The sequence below is a fragment of the Castanea sativa genome, chromosome 1, assembly GCF_040712315.1.
Source record: "Castanea sativa cultivar Marrone di Chiusa Pesio chromosome 1, ASM4071231v1".
In the NCBI taxonomy this organism is placed as follows: Eukaryota; Viridiplantae; Streptophyta; class Magnoliopsida; order Fagales; family Fagaceae; genus Castanea; species Castanea sativa.
The window spans coordinates 14,631,382-14,641,642 of record NC_134013.1 but is presented as its reverse complement, the minus strand read 5'-3'; the positions used below and the strand labels follow the sequence as shown (position 1 = coordinate 14,641,642).

General features: G+C 36.5%; 1 pseudogene; it reads right to left on the bottom strand.

Annotated features, from left to right (window-relative positions):
- Positions 1-2,101: 2,101 nt before the first annotated feature.
- On the bottom strand, positions 2,102-5,614 carry LOC142616903 (heat shock cognate 70 kDa protein-like; annotated as a pseudogene).
- Between the last annotated feature and the right edge of the window lie 4,647 nt (positions 5,615-10,261).

Here is a 10,261-nt window from a genome sequence, read left to right as displayed (position 1 = left end):
CCCTGTTTTTTTTTTTTTGTATAGACTCTTCTCCATGATGTATCTACTGTTTTTTTTTTTTTTTTGAGAAACATGTATCTACTGCTTTTAATTATTAATAAAGTTCGTGTGTTTCCTAAAAAAAAAAAAATTTTTGGTTTCCATTATTTTCAATTTGCAATTAATTTGGTCTTTACCATTAACTTACTGACGGAAAATACCTACGTGGCAAATGATGTGCATAGTTGGCACAATTAAAATTGACGTGACTTATAAAATAATAAAGAATTTTAATTGAAATTAAAAAATGCCCCGACAAAAAAAAAAAAAAAATGCCATGTTAGTGTCAGAATTTAAAAAAAAGAAAAAAAAAATCTCAAATTTTAAAGAAAAAAAACTTAATTTTTTTTTTCTTTTCTTTTCTCTGTCGTTCTTGTAGTTTCTTGACAAACAAACATAGCAAAACTGAATTTTTTAAAAATAAAATTTCCCTCTCACCAAAATCACACCCCAAAAAATTCCATCAAACCCAACAATGCTCATTCTCACATGATGATCCCTTTACACTCATATACACAAATTTACATACACATTGAACATTTTCAAAATTTTCTTCCATACATAATTGTTCACCTATTCATAATCACAGCAACACACATCCTTTTCGAATCCTTTGCTTTACCAACAACCAAAAGTAATATCAACAAACTAAAACCATCACATAGAAGTCTCAATTATTTTCTGAACACACTTTTATTTTCTTAGCAACCAAACTGAAAAAGAATATATAACAAATATCACAGAGAGACATTTCAACAAATACGAGAGCTTCAGTGCAGTAAAACTCAGGCAGAACGAAAATAAGAACAAAATGAAATGAAACTATAATATAAAGCTAGTAAGAAGTTGCAGATGAATTTTTGTTTTTCCCACTACATTTTCCTCTTTGTTTTTCTCGAGAACCAAACAGAAAATGAAAGGAAATATTGCAGATTGGAACTTTACTACCCACTTCAACAACCCACCCTTGGCAATGTTCTCCACGCGCAATCGTAAGTAGGAATCCCAACCCAAATCGACCGTTATCTCCCTCCTCCATCTGCCGATAAAACCATCAAGGGATTATATCGGTTTGCCTAAACATGCTCACTGATTCAAGGGTTGAAGAAAGCCATTGCCATCCACCGGACATGGTTATGCCTTTTGCGAACCATTGCCATGTCGTCACAATCCATTGAGGACTCTCTCCCTCTTCAAGTACAACCCAAATTTGGGTTTTGTGTTGTTGACATAATAGATTAATTAGGCATAGATCCACTCCAAGGACCCTGAAGGAAAATCTCAGCCACTGACTGCATCCAATCTCCACCGCACCTCTCTCATCCGATTTCCTGTCCAAGTTCGAGATGTACTTTATCTTGAATCTTCGGTGTGATTTTTTCCAATGTTTTTAGTTTTTACATGTGTTTTTTAAACATTTTTGGTTGCCAAAAAAGATTTTTGGATGTTTTAATTTAAAAAAAAATATTTTTTTGCTGATTTGGATATTTTTTAATAATTAAAATGCTGATTTATCATTTTTTAATATTATTTTATAAGCCAAGTCAACTTTAATTGTGTCAACTGTGCAAATCATTTGCCATGAAGGCATTTTTTGGTCAGTGAGTTAACGGTAAAGATCAAATTAATTGCAAATTAAAAATAACAATGATCAAATTGACTGTTATTAAAATGTAGGTACCGAAATAGTGTTTTCACCTTATATATATATATATATATATATATATATATATATATATATTTATTTATTTATCTTAGTCATTATTCTTAATGGGTAATAATTTAATTTTATGGTCTAGGTCAGTGGGCAAATTAAAAACTATTAATTCATTATGCAAAAGAAAGAAATATAATAATTTAGAAAATAATACACTTTTCGTTTTGGGTTCTAATAGTAAAACTTCAACTTTCAATAAGCACACTTCTAAATCTCCATGGGTCGAACTCAAAGAGCACCTTCTGAATAATCAATAGTGGAACCTGATGAAATAATTGAACCGAAAGCATCATTTTGGATCGTTAATGGAGGAACTAGGAGAGATTTTTCTATATCTCCAATAATTTAATTATCACATTTTTTATTCGGCACCCCCAAAGATAAATTCTTGGCTCGCCAACAAAAAGCCATGACCTGGCTGCCATGATTCCTGATGTTACTGCAGATTCTCTTGAGGAATTCTTGCTTGTCCTGATACGGTTTTAAAGCCACAACCTGTCTGTCATCTATTAACCATTGAATTACACGTTCAACATCATCTTTAAACTTTTCCTGAATTGTAAAGGGAAGCATGGCACCAAGTATCTTGCTATTTATATCATTCATCATCTTGTAGGCATAGTTCTCCAAATCCAACTTAGCCTTAACCTTCATTGTGTGTGTGGCATCTTCATCCTTGAATCTCTTTGCATCTTGGACCACCCTCTCAGCCTCTTCATTGGACAGTCTCCCCTTATAATTGGTAATAGTGATCTTCCTTTTCACGCCAGTGGTCTTCTCCATGGTAGAAACGTTCAAGATACCATTGATGTCAAGATCAAAACAAACTGTTACCCTAGCAACACCCCTGGGTGCAAGAGTAACAGGAATATTAAATTTTCCCAACAAGTTGTTATCACAAGATCTTGCTCTCTCACCCTCATAAACCAAGATAGATATAGAAGTCTGGTTGCCAAAGACGCTGAAGCATTCACTCTCCATCCTGGTGGGAATGGCGGTATTCCTTGGAATCAAAACAGACATCTTCGATCCATACAGTGGCGGCGCCACATACATTTCAGGGTGTTCCCAGGAACACCCTGAACTAGAAATTTTTTTTTTATATATAATAATTAAAAAAAAATTATTTGTTTACCCTTAAAAAAAAAAAGAAGGAACACCCTCAATCAAAGTTAGGAACACCCTGAAAAAAAAAAATTTGTTCTACTTGCAAGGAAAAAAGAAAGCCAAAAAAAAAAAAAAAAAATTGTAACCATGCAAGCGGCAAGCCCACAGATTCAAAAAAAAAAAAAAAAAAAACGGACGGCAAGCCCAATATCAAGCCCATGACAAGCCCAACAGATGGTAACAAACCCAGTAATCCACGGATTCTCAAAAAAAAAAAAAAAACCTAACCTAATATATTGAAATCAGATCAGGCCTCAAAACACTTCACACTTCCTAGACGCAACAAACTTCACAGAGACACAGACACAACAACGGAACGGAACGGAGGACGGGCCGACGAACGGACAACAGAACGGAACTTCACAGAGACATAGGCACAAACTTCCGAGATCGCCACATCGGGCCGGCTCAAACTCGATCTCCCATTCAAATGGAAGCTACATCTCGACGTGCTGCCCCGCCTGCCCGATCGGTCTTCCTCAGTTCCTCACCTCGCCACTGTGCCCGACAGTGCCGCCCCTCAGGTATTTCATCTCTGTGACTCTGTTTCAGTCCTCACTGTCCTCTGCTCTTTATCTGAAGAGGGAAGAATGATTGAATGAAAGTGAAAAAATGAGACTCTCTCTCTGTCTCTTTGTCTCAGACTCTCTCTTCTCTCTTTAAGACTGAACTGAGAGCTGTGATTGTCTTTTTTTTTCTTTTTTTGTGATTGTCATTTGTCTACTTTTGCCTTTGCCTAGTTTACTTTATAAATTTTTATTAATATTTGCCCTGTTTTTGGAGTTATCCGTTGGTGTTATGTTGGTGTGATGAGATAAATTAATTGTCTTTTAGTGTTGGTGTTGGTGTTTTTTTTTTGCCATGGGGCATTGGGGCTTGTTGGTTGAATGGGGGTTGAAATTGAATGAGGGCATGGGGCCGGGGTAAATGCACATGGGTGTGTGGCTGTGTGCTAGTGTAATAGTGCAACTAATAATTAATAAACAATCATTTAATTAACCAATAATTTATTGGAGGAAGCAACTAATAAACAATAATTAATAAAGATAAATAAATTAAATTATGTTACTCTGTTTGGCTAAACAACAATTAATAATTTTATAATTAATGAAACAACAATATAACAAATTATAGTTTATAAAAGACAAACAAATTAATGAAACAACTAAACAACAATAATTAATAATTTTATTAATATTTCAAATGAACTTATAGTTTATAGTTTATTCTTTTGCTAGAATTATAGACAAATATTTGATAAGAAAACTACGTACCCAAAAAACAATTCCTGGGAAAAATTTTTAGGAACACCCTGGAAAAAATTCTTGGAGTCGCCATTGGATCCATATGCCTCAACTCCGAGAAGGTTTGACATCTAAGAGTATGATGTCTTGAATTTTCTCATTACCCATTCCGGTCTGGATGGTGGCTTGAACAGCGGCTCCATAAGCCACAGCCTCATCTGGATTAATGCTCTTGCAGAGCTCCTTCCCATCAAATAAGTCCTGCAACAGCTGCTGCAGCTTGGGGATTCTAGAAGAACCACCTGTAAGAACAATATCATGGATGCAACTCTCTTTCATCTTAGCATCAGCCAAACACTTCTCCACAGTTTCGATACACTTCTTGAACAAATCCATGTTGAGTTCCTCAAATTTGGCACGGGTAATAGTTGAAAAGAAATCAATACCATTATATAAACAGTCAACTTCAATGGTAGTCTCTGTTGCAGAAGAAAGAATCCTCTTTGCTTTCTGACAAGCAGTTCTCAACCTCCTAAGAGCTCTGGAGTCTCCACTAATGTCCACCTTGTGCTGCCTCCTAAATATTTCAACAAAGTGCTTTAACATTCTGTTATCAAAGTCCTCACCTCCAAGGTTCCCTTCTCAATGGTAAGTAGAGAGACATCGGCAGTACCACCACCCACATCAAAAATCAACACATTTCTCTTGCCAATGCTACCTGCCAAAGCTATCTTGTCAAGACCATAAGCAATGGCTGCAACAGTTGGTTCATTGATTATACGTAGGACATTCAGGCCTGCAATGTCTCCAGCATCCTTTGTAGCCTTACGCTTGGAGTCATTGAAGTAGGCAGGGACAGTAACAACCGCATTCTTCACAGTTTTTTCCAGGTAGGCTTCGGCTATCTCTTGCATCTTCATTAGGACCATTGATGAGATTTCCTCAGTAGCAAAGTGCTTCTCTTCATCCTTATGGTTCACCACAATCATAGGCTTGTCACCAGGACCTTGAATGACCAGAGATTAATATCGCTCTGAACCAATGGATCACTGAATCTCCTACCAATCAACCGCTTTGCATCTGTAATATTATAATACCCTATTATATAAGAAACAGAGCACCTCAAATAGTAGATGGAAAAACACTATTAGAAAACAATGAACAAGAAGAAGAAGCGAGATTATATATATTAATTTGTAAGTGGAAAAAAAGCTTCGAGATTACCAAAGATAGAGTTGGTGGGGTTCCTGGCAACCTGGTTCTTGGCAACATCACCGATCAGGTGCTCCATAGGAGTGAAAGTAACATAGGAGGGTGTGGTCCTTTTGCCCTGATGATTCACTATGATCTCTACTCTTTCATTTTGCCACACTGCCACGCATGAATTCGTTGTACCCAGATCGATCCCAATAGCCGGACACTCTCCTTGCCCTTGGTTGTTGACCATTGTCCTGCATAAAGTTTAAGGGCATGGCAAATTGTGAGTACTGAAAAATAAATGTGATATTATTTGTGAGTTCATGTGATAATAATAAGTTATCCAATTTTTCAAAAAAAAAAAAATCTGTGAAATAAATTGATTTTGTAACAAAATTGTATTTTGTTGAAAGACTCACCTAAAAATAACTACCAATAAATCTAAAAACTAAAAGACCAAACTTCACAAATTCTGTTGGGTCCCAATCTAGTCTTGAGTGCATTTAGAAAAATTAAACAGTTTTTTTTTTTTTTTTTTTTTTTTTTTTTTTTTTTTTTTTCTAATAACATTAACTAACTAAAAATTTTAATCAATATCCAAAGAATATTATCACCTAAATTACCAAACCAAAATAGAAATATAAAAATAAAAAGTAAAAAACTCTTTTTTATAGAAGGGAAAAATCATGGACTAACTCCAAATCATTCACTATTATAAAATCTTTCTCAAGTTTATTCCTAACTTTAGATTTCCACAAAATATAATAATTTTTTTTTTCTCTAGGAATTATTATGAACTCACCTGATATATTGTAATACTCAGAAAATCTTCTTATTAGAGAAAACCCCAGATATTAAAAAAAGTAATTATTTTTTCTTTTCAACACAGCTCTCCCTGGCTGCTTTCCCCATTTCAGATGGTACCCTCGCACAAAGTATTGTTTGTATTTATATATAACTAGTTTATAACCCACACAATGTGCGGGATATTTTTATTTATTACAAAAAACAAATGGTAAGTGAAAATTTAAACATTTTATATTAAGATAATACAAAAAAAGAGTAAATAATTACCTGCAAGAAAAAACCTAAATTCAGGGAGTCTTTCATATGGACTTCGAAATCCAATCTTGAAATTTCATGCTCGTTCAACAAAATTTTAAATAAACTATTTAGAAAAAAGATTAAAAAAAATCTGTTGTCACTCAAGAAAATAAAAGAAAGTTTTTTTTTTTGTTTACTCCAAGAATTAATTATTCAAAACATATTCCAAAGGTCCAAAAAATTAACAATATAAAATTATGAAGGTCCAAGAGAGATTATAGGTGTCTTTGTTTTTGGTAGAAGCAAATATAGGTGTCTTTGACAAAAAAAATTAATAATTAAAATATCATAATATTCAAATCTAGTAGAATTAATCCATGAATTGCATCAAACTACAGTAGTAAAATAGTCTCAAAATTCTACACCAAAGGAAAATGTAGAGAGGCAAACAAAGAAATATAGGATAAAAAATTCATTGAGTTTGGCCTAGATTGTATAATATCCATTTGCATTCCAGATATTATACCTAAATGCAAACCATTGATCCAAGATATTAAAGAATGCTGTCAGATTATCTAAGAAAAAATTAAAACTAATATTCAGGATATATATATATATATTCTAAATACAATGAAATTCTAGTAATAGCATATGAAATCAACTAACTTTAGATAACCTTAATTGCATAACCATTATGTCATAACAATTCTAAAATAGTTGTATAAATCAACTTAACACAGAAAATATTTCATCAAAACTTTCAGACGTTTGTGTCATTTGTATTTTTAAAATATCGCTGGACTTTTTTGTTTCCTACAATTATTTACACATTATTTAATTGGCGCCTCAAGAAATGGCATAATATATGCATATAGGCCATTCCTTTGGAGTAACTAAATCAAACATAAGTGTAAATGGAAATTCTAGTAGAAGATGGATCCAACTGTTCACATGACCATTCTCCTGTTTTTCTTAGCTTGTGTAGGACCATTTATACACAGTTTAGAAATTATTTCATCTTCCATGCAATTTTCTTTTGGTTCACTTCTCATACATTATCATCTGTCTTCTTTGTCGTGCTACTCTTGCACCTTTGTTTTCCCCTATGATAACATTTTAAAGGATCAAAAGTAATTTTAATCACTGTTTTTAAAAACCGAATTAGACCGGCCGGTCTGACCAGGAACCGGGAGCCAATCCAGTCCGGTAAAAACCCCCCAAACAAGGTAAAAACCGAGGTTGAACCGAAATTTTTTTAAAAAAGGGTTCGATGTCCAGTTCAGTTTTTAAAACTATGATTTTTTATGGTGAACTAAAAAATCTAACCAACTCTGACTCGTCCATAGGAGGCGTCCAAAGCAGAATGGACGTCCCGCATAGGAAGGCCGTCCATAGAGGACATCCCACATAGGAAGGTCGTCCGTGGAAAGACGACTGTCCATGGGGATGAGGTACGTTTGCCGGGAAGGCTCACGGACGACCCCTTAACCCTTAGGGAATTCTCTAGTATGGATTAGTCTACAAGAGCTAGAGATGAAACCACACATTATTATCCCAAGGCATGAGTGAGATCCAGGTTCATTGCTACAACTCCTTATCGAATACTTAACTTCCAATGTCAGTTATATAAGAAAATATATAACTCCTATAACGGTTATGGAAGTCATCCTTGGACCCTCTGACCTCCTCAAATACATGAGAAGTTACAAATCTAATAACCGTTTCCGAGGTGCACTATATAAACTCCCATTCAGACTAGATAAAAGTATGTTTTTTTTGACAATTCCTGAAAAGTTGGAACTCTAGAGTTTGAGAGAGAAAACTAACTTTGGCATTGGAGGGTTTTTGGCCGGTCCACCCCGATCACCTTTGATCTTTTGTTCTTTCTTTTTCAGGCCTTCAAAATAGTCATCAGCCCTTTGAAGCCTGAAGCATCCAGTCTACTGATTTTCTTTGCATCTTCAGTTGGCGCCGTCTGTGGGAATAAGCAATTCGTTCGATTATTTGTATTTTGATAATTCACCTTTCCCTGACAAAAGGCTGTATGGTTCAGACAAGATCAAGCGCTACCAGCCCAGGCCACCAAGAGAGTAGGGATGCATTTAGTAATCCCCACTATGATCGTTAGTCAGCACCTGTTATGCAACCGCCTTCCATTAAATACATATAATCCATGGCTGTTGCCATGGCGGAATTAACCCGTTAAAAGCAAGAGTTAACTAGGGAGATAAGTTTGAGGAGGCAACACCCTGAAAGACACGCTGAAGGGCAAGCCCAGAGTCAAGAAGGTAAAGGAGAAAATGTTGAGCCCGAGAGCCAGTGAAGGGGCACTTCTTCAAGAAGGGTATCGCACTTGGAAAGGGAGATGGACCAAATGAGGAAAGTTATGGATGAAATGAGGGAGCACATGAGAAGGGTGAGCCTCGTAGATGACTTAGTTCACCGAATGGACTCCCCTTTCACGACTTTCATCAATAGTCATCCCTTACCCCCGAAGTTCAAGATGCCTTCCTTGGATTCATATGATGGGACGCGTGATCCATGTGATCATATTGCCACTTTCAAGACTACTATGCACCTTTAGGGGGTTCCAGACGAGATTATGTGCAGGGCATTCCCTACTACCCTCAAGGGGCTCGCGCAAGTATGGTTTAGCAAGATACCACCAAACACTGTAGGTTCATTCGAAGAGTTGAGTAAGTTGTTTGTCAATAACTTCATCAGAGGACAATGCCACAAGCGTTCCTCTTCCATTCTGTTAACAATAGAACAAAGGGAAAACGAGAGTTTGCGGTCCTTCATTACCTGGTTTAATAGAAAAGCCTTGACGGTGGACGAGATGGACGACAAGTTGCTGTTGGTCGCCTTCCACAATTAAGTCAAATCTGATTTTTTCATTCATAAGTTTTACGAGCAAGAGCCACAAACCATGGCTGAGCTCGTCCATTCAGCCTAAAATTTCATGAATGTGGAGGATGCAATCATAGCTAAGAAGAGGAAGAAAGCAGAGCGTATGAAAACAGATTTCCTGCGTCATCATGAGTAGGGTCCTCGTCCAAAGAAGGCTCAGGCTAGAGAGAAAAAGACAGGGACAGCAAGAAGGCAAGTTCTTTAGCGAGGAATCAACAATACACTCCTTTGAATATGCCGTTTGAGCAAGTGCTTATGCAAATCAAAGATGACCCGTCCTTGAAGTGGCCGGAGAAAATGAAAGGAGATCCCAGCAAGCGCAATAGGAACAAGTATTGCTGCTTCCACAGAGACCATGGGTATGACACAGATGAGTATTTTGATTTGAAGCAGCAGATAGAGAACCTCATCAAGCAAGCAAAGTTAAGGAACTTTCTTATACGAGACCATAAGGTCGAGAAGTTGAAGGCAAAGGTGGAGGAGTCGTCACGACCCCCACTTGGTGAAATAAGAGTTATTATAGGGGGAACCTTAACAGCTCAGTCATCCAAGTCAAGGAAGACATACTTAAAGGTGGTGCAAATCGTCCAATTGTCTGGACGATCTCCGAGGATGAGGGGAGCTGATGAGCAAGCCATTACGTTCACAGACGAGGATGCTGAAAGAGTTCACCACCCACATGACGACATGATCGTCATGACCCTGCTCATCACTGATTATACGACCAGAAGGGTGTTGGTAGACAACGGCAGCTCGACAGACATTTTGTATTACCCTACCTTCCAAAAAATGAGGCTAGGACGAGATCAACTTCATCCAGTGAATTCGCCCTTGATAGGATTTGGAGGGATGAAAGTGCAACCTGTGGGCACTATTACTTTACCTGTGGTAGTCGGGGCGTACCTGCAATAGATAACCAAAGAGGTAAACTTCCTTGTTGTCG